Consider the following 18,022-nt stretch of genomic DNA (forward strand, 5'->3'; position numbering starts at 1 on the left):
TGAGAGAAAGTCAACATTCAAATAAGAATTCAACATTAGATTTATTCTTTTCAGCTAAACTTCTTGCACTTTGTTCGTTTTTTCTCTCCTTTCCTCCAACTTTTAAAGATATATTAAATTTTATTTCCTTCTATTTCAACTAAAAAGAACAAATTTATTGTGTACGATTACATACATACGTTATTTCTACCACTTCTTTATTATCGAATACTTTGATAGTGTATTATTTTCTTAATGTTTTTTTTTTTGCGCTGATGAATTCACATTTACAATTTAATATTCGTGAATAAATTACCATCTAACAATCACTTGTAAATTACTCACCCGACGGTTATTCCGCCGTTGACAGATGTCTTTTCAGATCTCCTCCTCCTTTCTTGTCTTCGTCCTTTGCTGCTCCTTTACACGATACTCACACGATTCTCATTCACGGAGACACGTTAATTACGATCGCGCGCGCACTATCATCAACAGGACACGACGATCGCACTGCAAATTGCTTTCCCGATGATAACCGTACGCGATATGCACTTGATTATATTGCGACGAAAAAGAACGATGACACGAAGTTATTGCTCGCGTGATAAATTTCGATCGAATAAATTTTGCAAAACACGTGTTTTAACTAATCACCGATGTACAAACAAAATATAGATAAACAAATTTTTTCAACGCAATTAACAAAATGCTAAGTTAATTATTATTATATTTATTAAAAAACATGTCGCGTTGTCGTTTCGACTTGTTCTATATACATATATGTATATATGCCATGTGTTTTGTTAGTAATGGAAATTCGAAATGACAACTTTGTTTTAATGATATCACGCGAATCTTAATTATTAAAATGTCCAAAAATATGCCAACAAAGTTCTGTATTGTATCCGTAATGTACTCTAAACGCGTAGATTTCGTATATACAGAATATCATATGTATATAAAATATATCTTTATATAAAAGTACACGTATGTATTAATAAGGAATCGATATGTCACACTTTTTTATTACTTCAATTACTCGATCGCATTTGATGTCTCTCTATAATTTGTACGATCACGAAACGTATGCGTATACTACGACGAGCGTTTCGTACCGCTGCTAGTCCTTCCAGCCTCGCCGTGCGACTGACAACAAAGCGGCCGCGTGTCAACAATAGCGCGTGTTTACGTCGCCGCATACTGCTAGCGCTGATTATGAAGAGAGAGAGGGAGAGAGAGTCCTTGACAAAATATTTAACATATAAAATAAATATACATCAAATATTCTCTCTTTTCTCTCCGTATCGATAATAAAAGTTTCATATATAAGTGATCACAATGTAATTGTATGAAATTATATTTGTGATAATTTTTGATAATTTAATTCATTGATATTATATATATATATAAATTGCCGCGAATTTATTGAGAAAAATAAACATTTAGAAAATAATACAAATAGCTCTTTTCGATTATCTTTGTTACTTATTGTTAATTAAAATTCACTTCATCAAAGGTCGATATAATTGAAAAGATGATAGAAATAATAAAAAGCAATTCTTATATTAAATTTATAAAAATTATAGGAAAAGCAGAATATAGAAAAAGCTTCTTGGCAATATATATATATATATATATATATATATATATATATATAAAATATACATACCAAATTTATAAGGTGTCGCGTAACCCTTGTACAATATTTTAAATGAAATAAGTAAGTAATTAATAATAGATGAAAATTCTATCTTAAAAATCATAAGTTATAAGTCATAATAATTAATTAATAAATATAATATATACATGTATAATAATTGCTGGGAGTTAATTAAGACTATAGAGTATACTTAAATAGGCGGAAAAAAATTAAAAAATTAATATTTCATGTTATTGTTAATCTCATGTTTTACTCCCCGATATGCTAAACAAAAAATAAGATTCCATACTTTGATACAGCTAAAATTTAACGCGTCTTAAATTTATCTTCTTGGCACGCAAACTGAATTTTATGCAGCTGCGTAGTGTCTTGATTCGCGAGGCGATGCGTCGCGTCGTCTCGACTGTCGGATCTCCTTATTTATCGCGAAGTGATCCGAGCATTCGTCGAAACCTCCTTCCTCTTTCGAATTTCCGGATTAATTCACAAATGCAACTACGACATTCATACTTCGCGATACCAATAAACATTCACGTACATACGACATAATTAAACTTGGCAATGTATGCTAGAAAATACGTTTCTATTTTCCATTTGAAGAAGTAATGAATTATTTCACGTTAACGGGGCGCTCAAACATACATCTAAATTAATAAATTATATATATCCTTGTCTCGCATAAAAATACTTATATCGAAAAATCGATTAAATTTTCATAAAATTTTCTTTTCTCGCATATTTTTAATACAACACGACGTTCACTCTTTGAGAATCTCATCAAATTTAATAGTTGGCATAATTAGAAGCAAAACATGCGGAAAAACAGCTTTGAACACCGGGCGTGTTTTCCGCGAAAATGCGCGAGCGCATTTCGATTGCGTGAGCGCATCACCGCGAGACTGCACCTGCCGAGAAGTGCATTCTGCATGTATGGGGGATGAGAGTTATTTCGGGAGATCGCCAAAGCTCACACATCGCAGGCCGGCAACGACGATAGCGGCAAAAGCGTCATACTGTCTGTGAAGCGCACGTGCCTCGGCGCTAATGGCTCATTCAGGATGCAACCGCGCAAACGAATTGAAATCAAAGAGGACCGACGATTAGGCTAATTCGGCGACCGTCGCGGAATTCGCGCGATTTTCCGCCGACAGCACGCGTTCAAAGCAACTAAACTGCTTTTCCCTTTAAAACACCGTTTCGCGGTCGATGCCAATACGCTTTTGTGTGTGTGTTGTATGTGTGCATGTGGTACAAAGATTATCGGCACGCGTGTGGTTATTATTAAGTGCCTGCGGCACTCGATCTTTTTCCTGTCATAATATCCTATCGATATAATATTTTATTCATATATATGATATATTTTACGATATATTTTTTCATATTTTTTTAGATGTGCATGAAATTTGAGATCTTCCTATATTATAAACGCACTTTCTTTTTTAATTTTGAAATATTCTCAACAAAGTCGTCATATAATAAGATAGAGTAAATCGAAAAAGTTAAATCGAATATTGATTTTAGATTAGATTATCATATTTAAAGTTTAAGAAACAGAATTAAGATAAATATATTCTAACTTTTACCAAATAAGAAATTTTTCTAAACTAATCAAAGTTTATCAATTTTTATCAAGTTTTTGTCAAGATAGCCGTTTGTACAAGCTCGGTAAGAAGAGCGAAAATCCAACCGATATATCGAGAGGAAACCGCCGCTCGCCTTCGACAAGTTTGCCCTCGCGCGAAATAGAGTGGTCCAGAAGACACGCGATGCATCCATCCCGGCGCGGGATATACGGGAACGTGACGTGACACCAGATCCGCCTCCGGTTGCCTGCTTGCTCGTTCGGTCCGAGGCAATTCAGCCGGTTATTACCCCCGAGTAACTTCTCTCGGGTGTTCCTCCCTTTTCGAGACACGGCGTGTTTCCTCCCGCCTGACAGGCGGACAAATCGCCGCTCTCTCGCCGCCCGGAAACTCTCCCACGATTGCACTCGGGAATAATGCAGCGTGAGCCAAGTGCACGAGTCTCCATCGTCTCGCGAGTCTCGACCTCGACGATGATTGCCGTTCCGAAGGGATCGAAGTGTAACTATCGGGGGACCGAGACGTCGTACCTTACCTTGTTTGTCAAGCAACAACATCGCGTCCAAGGACGAAGCGTCACAATACATACACGTACGCGCGCAGTCGAGTTGCGATCGAATGAAAAATTAGCGGGGATACCATAATTTGAAATCAAATTTTTTTTGATATCAATCTCTATTCTTAAGGGATATTCCTTTCAAATTGATCAAAGAATGCATCGTAAAAATTGAGCTCGGTGATTTTCTGAAACATCTATTTATGTCCCATAAAAATATCGTCGATATCATTACTTCAGAATATCATGTGATTGAGTTGCAAAGTTCTTATTATCGCAATTTTTTTATTTCAAAAATATAGAAGATAAACGTATATAAATCGTCCATTATTCTTTCTCTTCGAATGACAGTTTCACGTTTGATTCGTGACTATACGGAAGCATCGGCAGACTATCTCGCGCGCGCTCTCTCATGCGAATATTGCGATCGTAATTCTGGGAAATCGTATCCGATTTCCTAAATCACGCGATTTTCACAGCCGAGCCGATCTCTCTCGATTCCCACACGGGCGATATTAATCTGACGATTTATAGAGGACGACACAGTACCGAAAGGGACAAAATTCATGATTCTACCACCTCCTCCCCGCCCCCGTCCTCTTTCACCGCGCCATATACGCGTCTCCTAATAAAGTTTCGTCCCACTTTATTGCGAGGTTATTGAATATGTCGTCCATTCCTCATCGTGATTTATACTTCCTGCCTCTACCTGCCACCGCTTACCGCAGTCAGAGATCCTCTCTCTATACGGCTGTCATGTAAATAATTACGACGGTATAAAAGTTTCCTGGTGAGAAAAAGCACTGTCCCGCTAAGCCGCGTAACCCATAGTCGAAAAAATGATGAAACTCACCGGTAGCTTAATGCTAGATACGTCTCCGGGGACGCAAACCGATAACTGTGAAAATGAATTATGGGAAAGTCATAACCCCGTCGGGTATCGCGACGTGATTTATCGAGAAAAAAAAAAAATCAAAATTTCCGATGATTTCTACCCGACTCTATAAGATGTCACGTCCTATAATGCACTTTAGGAATTTGCTTTTGAAATTTTTATATGGACTATTTTTTCTCTCGCAATATATAACTACGAAATAATTTTGCCGATTATACACTCACGTAGAAACTCACGTGTTGTGTATGTATCGAAGAATAAATCACGCTTCGAAATTATTCCTATGCTTATTGTTAGTAGCGACTAAAAGCGAATAAAATCTTATCTGGCGAGCAAATCATGCTCGCGCGAACCTGCTTCGTTTACTATTTAATAAGAAGGAAACGTTAATCGTAAGACCAATTTATGCCTAATGACCGACGACGTACCATTAAATAAACTTTCTACCGCTGGAGGCCTAGGAAAATAGACGACGAATAAAATTGTTTCGCGGCGAACCTATTACAAACCATATTAATTAAGCGTCTACTGTTCGTAATATTTTCAAACAAAAAAAAAAAAAAAATGCCGATTATATTCTCGCGATGATATAAATATATATCGTATTTTTATAACACTTTATGACTAATAATCTTGAATTCTTAACAAAAAAAATATATATATATTATGCATTTTAGCACATAATGATAAATTAAAAATAATAAATAATAAATAAAAATAATAGAAATAAAATAAAAGATAGTATATATAATTATATATAATTAATACAATGCCATACTAAATGTCATAAATTTCGTGTATCAAACATATCTTTCATTCGTATAAATTTAAAAGTATTCATCTCTTTTAATTCACGTGCGCGATCAAAAAAACAAGAGCGATTTATAATAGTCGATATTTTTCACATCCCATTACACTCGTAAATCGCATGCATTTCCGTCTTACATACCGTTCGATTAATTAGCCTGGCTCGTAAAATGCACGTAAACTGTCATCGCGGTTCTTTCATTGCCATTGTTCTCTCGCTCTTGTCGGACTTTTAGCTCCGAGCAAGAAGTCGTATTCTCGAGCGCGTCTAGACGTTAAGGCTCGGCCGCTGTGTGATGCTCGCTGGATATACTGGAATTACGACTACCGGTTTTCCTTTGGTAGTGCACCGGAGAGAGCTCGGGACTCTCGCCGTGGTATTTCTTCCAGGGAACTTATTACGAAAGATTCGCGGAAAATCCTGACCCGTTACCCACATCGGGCGGACGTTCACCCCTTCGCTATACGAGACTCGCCTGCGGAGAATCGCGCACGCGTGTAAATGATTTATTTCTTTTCTTATTACGTATGCCACGATTCATTTTTTGTGTACCATGAAAGACCAAGGTATCTCGAATAACTGAGGTTACGCAAATACAATGCAAAATACATATTATACAACCTGAATTTTTTCTATGCTCAAAAGAAACGCGTTAAAAATATTATTTATTTTAATGCATATTTAATTTATCAAACGTGCTTACATGCAGTTTAAAATAGAATAACGCAAAAGTATAGATTTCACACAAACACTAGAGAGCGTAAATTTTTATAAAGGAAAATGTATTCGCGGAAAAATATAAAACCGTAAAAAGAGAAATTCCATAGATTTCGCCGTTTTAATGCTTTGAAATTACTTGGGAGAGTGACAAATATATATAATTAATGATAATTAATCTTGATAATCTACAGAATTACTTTGGAACAGAGTCGTCTGTTTTCTTCCCATCTAAACTTTCGCTTTTGCATTACCTCTTACATTATGCTAATTTTCGCAAGTAAATCGCATTTTTATAAATAATGAGAGAATTGCTATAAAATAATATAGTCAATGTAGATAATAATAAAGCGAATATATTGTGAAAGCGATGTCAAAGATTTTAGATCGTTGGATATTTTTCCATTTCAAGTTAAAAAATAAAGTTCAAAACTACAACTTGATGAAATAATCTATTTGATGAAGTGCTTCTAGTATTTAATACTTTTTTCAAAACTTTCTAATTGCAGCAGGCAATTTCACAGTTCGATTTCGTCGACGTTGCAGCGGCGCGCGATAATTGTGCTGTGTCGTGATTCTTGGCACAATATTTACGGTATTTTATCGGTGGAATAAATTTACGGTTCGGGAACAGCCCGTGCGCTCTAGGCTTTCCCGAGAGCTACGGCCTGCTATCTCAATTCCTCATCTATGGCAAGCCGGACGGACGCGCTGAGAAATATCTCCTGCGCTGTCTACAGCTTTTCGACCTGTCCCTCTTTCAGTAAACTGGTTTCGGACTTTGTTCCCTAATGGGATTAGCGGGATTAGCATCTGATCTCACCTTGCCACGATACGTGTCCGTGTGCGTGTGTTTGCTCGTTAGTGCAATACGCGCAGCGACGATCCATGCCGATTCAAATGCCGGATTAGTTTGGGCCGGCAATTTATTTTGTACTCCCCGTAGACACCCCCCGAATTCTCTTTCTTTCGAATTTCAACCTTTCGTTACGAAATGCACGTTTGTCAAAAAGATCCTTACAACTGTCCGATACGCGTGTGTTTCTTGGGATACCTGTTACAGGGATTTTTTCGAAAGGTGTTTTTTTTTCTCGTAAAAAAAGCCTCCCGTGAGATTATGGTTCCGTTTCGAATTTTTTTCTGAAGAAATATTAACTCGGATCAGCTGTTCTCTGCATCGTAACATTAAATAAATAAATAATTAAATTCTCAATTAAAATTTAAATAAAATTTATTGAAAAACAATCTTAATATAATTTTTCATATTTTTTTTATTATTGTATATATTTTTTATGTTATTCTATTTTTACATAGAGATCACGTACTTAATTTCCGATATATATTCGAAATCCCCTCGTATAATTCTAGAATTTTTTTTTATCCGTAAAAATATCTGTTCTTTCTTTGCGTTTTATGGCATTTGTCGTGACGAACGAGTGGAATGTGAGAAAGACGCGATTATCGTCCCTTTTTTTCTGTAAGTAGATGAAACGAGAGATGCAACGAGAGCAGGTTAACATGGGAACGGTGATCATTCCCAGCGAGGCGTAAAGAAATTGGAATAAATTCGACCGATACGATCGCGCGTCTTCCTCTTGCTCGACTTTTGACGGCTTTGTCCTGCAGCAAGAGTGAGCGGGTCTCATATTTTTTTCGAAGAAAAAAACGAGGAATTTACCCTTTCGGACGAAACGCGAGATAAAGATCGCGCTGGGATCTATATGCGAGATCATCCCATCGTAGATCTCTCAACAGATTACGCGAGTCTACGACCTTTATTCTTAGAAAGTAACTCTAATAAAATGGATATGCACCAATGATTAGTCATTCAATCTGTTCTTATTTTATATGAATAACAAAATTGTATACTGTCTCGTATATATTATATCGCGTAGTAAATAATTATATAATATGTAATATTTTGATTCACATACACACACACATAAAATATTTCACTATGATTATATATCAGATCTTTACACAGGCGTTTTTTATCCGTTTTATGGTTGAGATTAAGATTTAAAGCGCTTATTTCCATTCGATCGATGCCCGCATAGCACACTCGAGTTTTACCGTCCCAGATTTTTCGATAACAAAATTCTCACAAGTATACATCTAATCTTGAGGTAGCGGGAGATAAAGAGATCAACGATGACGCTCGAGATAAAAATCTAGCATCGAACGATTTCGTCGGATCTAATTTCGTGACTCTCTTTGTAACGCAATCATTCTTTTTGCGTTAATAATGCCGTCGACGAGCGTCCGCTTCTCCTCAGATTTCAGACGTTTTCCTCCTTTGTCAATCAATAACGTTCGCTCCTCTTACGTTATCTCATTATGCGCATAAGCCGAGCGATAAATGCACGAGAGATTGCCTGTGTGATGTAGCAATGTCGCAAGGCGAATTGAGGACATGATTTTTCCGCATATTAATTTCCGTCGATGAAAGTAGCGTATGAGCAATAATATAGCGGATAAAAAAAAAGATGCCAATTTTTTTTACTCCTGCCTTATCTCTTATCACATCCGCAAAAAACTTGAAAAATATCTTTCTAAACTTATACAAAAAATATACAACTCACTGCACTTTGTTTTATATATTATATTATTTTAATATATTAATATTATTATTATTAATTATTATTATTATATTATTTTATTTTAATTTTATACATCAAATTATATATATATATATATATATATATATCTTATGAGATTATCTTTAATATTCGCAAAGAAAACAGCTCTTCAAATTAGCCAAGAAATATTTTCTGACCTCTTCTCCGTGACGCAAATCCTACATCCTGTATTGTATATCGGGTGTTGCATCGAGTATTATGCGATTATAAAAACGCATGTTTAACATTTCGCACGCAAGCGTTGTTGACGATCGACCATAAATGATATTTGCATTAACGACGAGCGAGATTGAATGCGCTGCGAGGGGCGAAGGTCCGCCGACACTTGGTTAAACCTTCGCGAGGACACTGTAAATCCTTTCTTACCATTCTCCCTTCTCTCTCTCGAGCGAATGTACTCCGACAGATTTATCACACGCCATTTAAACGACGTACATATTCTCCTACCGAGTGTATGCCGCGGTATGTACGGAATATTCCACGAGATACCCACCGCGGAAATCGATTCGCCACGTTTTATTGTGACATGAAAATATTGGAATGCCCGTGATGCGTGAATTTCACGCAAATTTCAATACAAGTAAACAAGTAGTATTGTTTTACATTGAATTGATTGCGCAAACATATCTGTAATAAATATCCCGAGTATAGTTTCTTCGATTCTTAAAATATAAAACAGATTCGCGGTAAAGTTCCCAACAATAATAAGTTCATTGCGACAGAAACATTGGCGGAATACAAGATTTAATCAAACATATAACATCGATAGTACCATGTAACCGTCACACAAGAATCTCTCCTGAGGCGATAAAAAGAAAGCGCGCACGATCCTTGACATCTCTACTTAATTAAAGAGGCAATAAAGGCACGAGCCTATATATATAACGCCGCACCTACATAAAACAACTTTCGAAATGATCACGCGACCTCCCGCGTATCCCTCACGAAACTTCCGGGCGTCCCATATCGCCCCATTCGTCGAACAATAAAACGCGCTCATGTGTTAAGCATCTTACCAGAGCGATGCTTTATGCTCCCGTTACGACAATAGACGATATTATCTCTCGATATCGATCTGGCGTAAGAGAGAATCGAAGGAGATTTTGTACGGATATCTCGCGCGGAATGCAGTATGTAAACTTCTTCTGAGATTCGCGAATGGAGGTCTTTTTTTCAGACACGCGTGTGGTCTTGTTGCGTTGCTGACCCCAGTTTGAACCGCGCCACGAAAAAGATCTGTATACGAATACAAGGATTCTGATGCACGACCAGACGCGTACTCTTTTAGATGCGCACTCCGGTTGCATCGCGCGTCCTTGACTCCGTCGTATGCTTTACACAGTCGGGATGTGCTTCGCGTGCCCCGGCATCCCGAAAATATTTACGTCTTCGTCCGGATGGGCGGGAGAGACGAATGAGAAACGACGACGTCCATCGACATCCGCACGCCAAGACGGGAAAGAAATTTATAAGAATCGCTCGTAAGATTTACAAACGGGATCTCCCGCAACGGTCGTAAAACGTGATCCGAAGAAATACGCCTTGTTTAAAGGGGCCAGAAAGGTGACAGGAACGACGAAATTGAAGCGGAAACAGTATCGATCTCGGGGAACACGCGCGCGATTGACAGTCGGATCTACGAAAGACACGCGTGTTTCTTCCTTTCTTCTCGAGAAACGTCAAATCGTCGCGTGTTACCGCACTCGCGTGCGGTAGAGAACGATGACACATTTCCTGTCGTCACGCTCAATTTTACTTCATCTTAAAGGTTAAAAAACATCCGCTCTAAAGAGAGCCGGTCACGTAATCTTATTCTTAAAACTTATTCTTTCATTTTAACGTCAGTCCCTCGAAACAGAATCAAGTGTCATACTTGTCAAACACGCCCTTCCTATATAGAATCGCGAACGCGACGCTGATAATTGTAAGGGAATTTCCGGTGCAACGCTTGCAGTGTGACCTAGCCAGCTAACTATGTGCGCCCGATGTTTTCGCTTTCGCAATCAAAGCTATCGCATATCCGATGATATGACGTTCGAAAAAACACGCCTGAGTCACGTTCACGTGGTACAAGTGCGATTCGTGGAAACCCCAGTGCACCAAGGTTCTTATCGGTCGGTGGATGAAATTTAGCAGGTAGCGTACACGTACATACACAGTTACAATTTCCTTGACCATGGCTATACTACCGCGCACCGACAGGATCAGCCGCTCGCTACAGACTCGTTCTTTGATCGTGGAGATAGCGTTACGCCATCTCGTAACACGGTCGGCTGATATCTGATGGTTGGTTGCGGTGTCCCGTGGTGAATTCTTACCGAGCTTTCGTTGCCGCCGTTTGTTAGACTCCGCTTGATCGTTAGCTGAGATGCTAATTTGACAAGTCGCCCGATTATAAAGGTAATTTCCGATCCCATTCGTATCGCTTGATATATGAGATCGCTAAGCTGCGAGCATTGATCCTGTTTGTATAAATATGATGATAGGAGAGATTACGTTCCGTAAGCGATTAAATCACCGATTAGATTGATTTAATGTGCTTTAATCTTCGATATTAATTTCGATTGCGACAAAAGTATCTTTTATTACTTTTCACAATATAATTAGTATTGAATATTTTTTTAATAAATGAAATCTCTCGACGAAATCAAAATTTTCAATAAAATTTATTTGAATATAGATAAAAATAAAATTTCTAGAAAAACTCTATAATATCATAAACTATATTGTAAAATTCTAAATAATGAATAAAAATATAATCAATTATAACTATTAATAGAATCAATGACTATTTTAACTAAAAAGATATATCTAGAGAATTTCTGGGATGAATTTCTTAGAAATCTAAAATATTTTCCATCTTCCCAGAGTTGCAAAAGTTGTCATTACTCGCAACGTAAAGTGTCGCACGCCCGACAATTAACTCGCGAGACACGTAACGGGGACGTGCCCTGAATCAGGAAATTCCCAGATGTATCAAGAATTACGGCGCGTAAATGACAGGCGTCACCGCGAGTTAGTATACGCCGCTATTAATTGCGCCAACTTGCGCGATGCGAGACGGTTATATCCCAAAGACACGTTTTCATCCGCGCCAAGCGAGTATCGAGCGCGTTTGGCATCGAGCCTTCTGCCATTTGTCGCGTTGCAGAGACGATAGGAATCTGCGAACCCGTTGCATTCTGCCTAATCGCTAAATCCTACGACTAGTATTGTATGTATACAATGATACGAGACGAAGTCGGAAATGTCAGAGGCCGAATTACCGTTCTTCTGCAGTTCTTTTTATAGAAACGAACAAGAGACACGGCATGAATTAAGATACTTTATTATTACACACAGAGACCGCGTTCCATTATTTCCCTTTGAGCTTTAAAAGCATAAATTTTTACATTACCCAAAATTACATGATGATTACACGGTTCAAAGAAAGATTTAGAGAATAATAAAAAAGAAAAAAAAATATTAAAGAAAAAAGAAGTTGCCGACACTGATTTTTCACTCGAGCTACCTGTCATGATTTATAACTGTCTCTATAAACCTCAAGACGCTTGAACTCGTTAGCTGCTTCAAAACGCAACGCGCAAGTACGACCGCAAGAGTTAGTATGTTAAAAATATATAAATCATCGCAGTTGGCATTCGCATTCGAGAGGATTAATTAAATATCCTTAATCATCGTGTTGTTATTTCTCCCTCTCCCTCCCTGCAATTCTCTTAATAGAAACAAGGATCAGTAGGAGGCGAGTAATCGTCCGTTCGGTCCAACAACGCGACGCGACGCCTCGGCTCCCCTCGTTAGTTGCATTAAAACTACAGGGTACGACCGCGTCGTAATCCTGAAGTACCGTTCTCTCCATGGACGGGTCCGCGAATAATTTAGCCGTAGTCGTAGCTGCGGACTCGCAAATGTGTGTTACATACAGCTAGATTATATCGCACGACGCATCCGCCACGCCGCGAACAACATGTAGTTAATATGCATGCGCGGCTTAATTTGCATTAGCCCAGGCGCATCCACGGGGTTGCATTATGTGCGCGGAAGCGACGCCCGAAGACAGGACGTGTTGCGGGTGCGGTGCGAGAGAGAGAGAGAGAGAGAGAGGGGAGCGAGATAATGGGAGGGGAAGATCTCCAAAGGGTTCGCGCACGACTTGCACCGAAACCGTTTCGCGTGCTCGCTTTCTACTACGTACTACTGATTTATGCAGATGTTTCCTGCGGAAGGCTGCGCGTATAATTAGGATAAAGCTATATAATTTAAGTGACAATATGAATATACGATATCATCTACGCGCGCAAAATATTTAAGAAGCAAAACGTACTTCAGTAGCGACAAAACGAAGCAAAATTGATAAAATGTTCAAAATGATAAACGGGAAGAGAGATACGAGCAATAAATTATTCATAGACTAAATATTTAATGTATTTATTTTAAAATATGATTAATAATAATAATTAAAATATATAATATTCAAAATTTAATATTCAAAATTCAATATTCAAAATTTCGATCTATTCTACAGCTTTTAATATCAAGCATTCACATATTAATACAAATCATCGCCATTAGCGGGATTAATTATAAACCCAGCTTATTGTCATAATTGTTGTATCAATTTATTTGTTCGACGTCTCAAGTGTTTCTGGGCTGATCGGATTATATTATACTTTCGGGTATTAATATCCTTACCACCCGCTGAAATATCACGGAGAAGAATAGTTAGGCCGTGTAATGCGAACCGCCTATTAGATCGGGCGTCATTCAGATGCAACGTACCGCGGGAGGAAGAGATAGAGATAATATAAAGTGTAGACGAGAGAGTCTAATGAACGTAGGTAAACAGGAGGAGGGAGGGGAGGAGGACAAGTTTATCTCGAGAGTCGCTTTGCGCACCGCAAAGGGAAATTAGCGCGCTAATGTTATCTCTGCGAAAAGCAATTAAGCCCCGCGGTAATAACGTACGTCGCATCCATAAAGCGCTATGATCCCCCCCCCCCTCCTTCCCCTCTCCGTCGTGTTCCGTCGTCGTCCGCGGGCGAAAATTGAATACTTATTATCGCGTAACCGCGGAAAATCCGACGGCGTCACGTATCGACGATTGAACCGTACATCCCGACGTCATTTCGCGCACCGTTCGTTCGAGGGGAGGAGGGCGGGGAGGAGGAGGGGAGAGACAAGCCAAAGGGATGAAACCGCAGACTTAATGAAAAATGCGCAATTTCGAGCGAGCTCCGCTGCACAAAGGGCAATAGCGAACGCGTAGACGTGAAAGTCATTATCGGAGATGAGAACTCGGATGAATTAACAGAAACGCGTCGCTCGCATTGCGAGCTGAGATCATCATCGAAGGGGAGGAAGAGGGGGAGGGAGGAGGGGAATGATATCTTCCGATTCTATTACAGAGCCATATAACCGTGATACGTGCGTTCGGAGAACAGGTTCTCATTAGTGCAGCTAGCTGCATAAAAACTTACGTAATTTCTATACCGGAGGTAACGCGATCTACATAATAACACCTACACCTCGATCTTTTGCGCCGCCTCGAGATTCAAGTGTTTCACACATAAAAGAGAAATGTCACAGAGAAAAATAGAGACGCACTATTCATGCATTATTCGGATAAAAGAGGAAGAGAGAGAGAGAGAGAGAGAGACGGAGGATTCGTCTATATGCGAGCAAGAGTTGTGGATGTAAGACAAGAGAGATCGTTGCGCAACGCTGATCGTATATTACGACGTCGTTAAAAAATTAATTCCGCGGCCGATCAATTTTTACGATAAGACGCGCCCCGATAGCGGAACGAAAATCGCCTCCTCGATATCGCGTTCTCCCTTGCTCGATATTCCTCATGCTTTAAGATCGTTAATGAGCACATACGGTCGCTTATTAGACACCGGCGTTTATAATAAACGTCGATTTAATCGACGTTAAGTGCACACGAGCTGCGCCATGCGGCCGTACATCTGTCCTTTTAATGCGAATTATATGCAGATTCTTACAAATTCGCGACGTTCTTTTATGTTCGATCTAAGCAAAGCGAACATTTAACGATCTTGCTTAACGTATAATTAAAATCAGCTTCTTAACATTATAAAGCTATTTCATAATTTCACGTATATATTTAATGTAATTATTGATAAATGAGATTTTTATTTTAATAAGAATAGTTATTATATAAAGATATATATTATAAGCAAAAGATTTTGCAACATTTTTTTTTCATACTATTAAAAAAGACAATGCCTCGAATTGTAGCTATATATATCGTCTTAGACCACATCGATGAAGACTGAATTAAAAAATGTTATCTTGTAAGACAAGAGATAGGTATATTCGAGATATTGCGCACTTAAAGCCGATATAATTGGCATCTTCAAATACAATCGTGATATCGAAGAGAGATCATCGGAGCTCGAGAAATGCGAATTTTCTTTCTAGTTAAATGTAATGCTCAAGTAGAAATCATATGAGAATCGAATTTACTCTTCTCCTTACAAGTACATTTATATGCTCTTCATTTATATTTTTCTAGTTTATTTTATTTTCAATATAACTCTGGTACAGACAATAAAATTACAAAAATCAATTTCCTTTCATAACAATATCGACTCTACAAGATTATGATTTTATCTTTATCTATGATAAACTAGAAACTGAACTAGACTTCCTCAGATATAAATCATCGGATATCTGTGATAGAATTTTATCAGATATAGTATATAATATAACAGAGAAGCCCGAGTTTATATATAGCTTGTGATCAATCTCTTAATATAATAAAGCGCGCAGAACACGAAAATTTTCAAATACAAAGAAAGATAGAGGTATCTCATTTCCTTTATAAAAGATCTATCGAGGTATGCATTTCAATCTCACGTTCGCTCCACGGAATTAGAACCGATAAGCTTTTGATTAATTCGTCCGACGCGGCTAATCTCACCCGCTGATTAGGATATCAGCTTGAACGGTTCGGACAGTTGCAGGCAGGAACTACGGTAATGTGCAAGGACGAGCTACGTATTTCCTGATAAAATGCTAATTCACTTCGTCGACAATACTCCCAAGGGAGAAGGGGAAAAGACTCGAGGAGCAAAGGCGGAAGCGGAGGGTCGACATACATAATACAATGCGAAATCGCGGAAATCGGGTCAGATCTTTGTCACAGTATCGATCCGCTCGAATCTCTTGAGATCTTATCGCGCAAGAAGTTAAATCGCAAAGACACGCGGTGTAACGAAACGCGAGTGTATCTCGATGTGTCTCGTGTGTGAAGGCTTCCCCCCAGATCCCTCTCGTTATATTTCACGATACGTCGCGTCGATTCCGATAATCGATATCCCGACGGAAGCGATTAATGCCACGTGGAAAAAAAAAAAGTAACCAACTGTGAGCACGATATCGCCGGAAATACACCAGCCGTCAGACTGGCTTATTATCCATCTCAACATCAGATTAAAATCCTGGAAAAGCGTTGTAATATAAATTTCTCTCGTCGGAATGCATTTATACTTCAGTCTAGTCAAATGATCGAATCTTCTTCCGGATATTCAATAAAAGCGCAAAATATTTTCTTGGAGATTTAAATTAAAATCATGTTAATATTTTATCGCTTATTTCTGTCCCAATGGAATATGAATGTCGCGTCTGTGGACTTGTACATCGTTATAAAGGAATTTTACCTGGTCATTATTCAATATGACGGTGTAAAATGCATACACTTGAGGACTATAAATATCTTCGCGCGCATCGCACCGACATTTCTCTCAAGCCGCTCCTGGATCGAGTCGGAGAATTACTGCTTATTTGCGTGCGATTACGCAGGCAACGAACGGACGGACGCACGCACGCACGCACGCACGCATGCACACAAAAGTGCTACGCGCTTACTACGTAGTATGAAATCCAGTCGAGCCCACGCACTAAGCGACAAAAAACATCTTCGTTTAGTGCCGCCGCCCGAGATGTGGGACTAAATGAAGACTTTAATACGAGACCCCCTATGATTAATGTCATTCCGTTTCACTAGCACAAATTGCGCCGCTTTTATCCGCGACAAAGCTAACCCGAGAGTTCTTTACGTCATACCAGTATCTCGCGGATATCTTTAAGAATAACGTGATATTATCTCTATTTATTATATCCTATCCTAGAGAGTTTACGTAATACATTTATATCCCGAGCTCATATTTCTGTTGTCGCCATAATCCACGTATCATAGAATGTCATAGATCAAAAAGATATAATGAAGAAGTGAAAATATAAGAAAAGACGATTTTCTCTTTTTTTTTTATTAAAGTCGAGATCTGTAGAATGATTTATTCATCGCACGAATACGATCGAGAACGTAGAGCAATCTCCTCAGGAACGCCGATCGAGCGAGCCGCGTGAGTTTCTCGTCAGGAAATTCTACAGTAGAAGAGAAAAACGCGCGTTGAAAAACAAGTGCAGATGAAAATAACGTCGGAGAGAGCCGAATGAGAGACTCTTCGTCACTTCTAACCATAGACCAGGCTATGCGCAAGATCATCGCTCTAGAGTGAATCCTGCCTCCTACCTAGTTTTAAAAATAATCATGCATTCCCTCACTTAAGTGACAAGAGCGACGCTCCATTGATAACATAACGCCGATATTTATGCGCATCTTTTCTACAGTCTCGAGGAAGACAATATGATTAAGAATAAAATATTTATATGGAAAAAGACGTATGATATGTCATTACATATTAATATCTTAGAAAATATAGTTATAATTTTTTTTAGATGTATAATATTGATAAAAAGAAATGTTTTCAAAATTATAACTAGAGAATGTTATAATAACCGTATATAAATATAATAAATTGGGAGAAATAAATAATAAAGAATTGAATGAAAAATTTTAAGAATTCTTTCTCAGATATATTTTAGGTGAAAATAATTACGCAAACTTTGTCGTCAGACTTTTCGTAGAAAAACCTCGCGCTGCATTTGCAATAAAACCTCGCGCAATTGAGGTCGTCGGAGAGGTATATAGGCCTCGTAATAACGCCTGGTGGCGTTTGAACTCGTGACACGCGCGATGACGAGGAATTCAAGAGAGATGAAGATGCGCGACGCGGCCGGAAGAAACAGACAGGTCGGTATATTAAAACCGACAAAGTGCGCGAAAACGCCCCTTTGAAATATATGGAGAGATCTTTCTC

General features: G+C 38.5%; 1 protein-coding gene across 7 annotated transcripts in view; it reads right to left on the reverse strand.

Moving 5' to 3' along the window:
* The window catches only part of LOC126853826 (uncharacterized), a 194,661-nt gene that overhangs the window by 137,931 nt on the left and 38,708 nt on the right, over window positions 1-18,022 (reverse strand). Inside the window, exons 1-2 of one of the 7 annotated variants that reach the window (XM_050599876.1) lie at window positions 1,010-1,088; window positions 325-489 (exon numbers count right to left, since the gene is read on the reverse strand). The exons of 5 other annotated variants lie outside the window; for them this stretch is intronic. The gene's annotated coding sequence lies outside the window, so the exon portion shown is untranslated. Of the gene's footprint in view, window positions 1-324; window positions 612-1,009; window positions 1,089-18,022 lie in introns of those variants that run through there. One more of the 7 variants, XM_050599875.1, reaches the window with a different exon arrangement.

This window comes from Cataglyphis hispanica, chromosome 13 (assembly GCF_021464435.1).
Source record: "Cataglyphis hispanica isolate Lineage 1 chromosome 13, ULB_Chis1_1.0, whole genome shotgun sequence".
Taxonomy (NCBI): Eukaryota; Metazoa; Arthropoda; class Insecta; order Hymenoptera; family Formicidae; genus Cataglyphis; species Cataglyphis hispanica.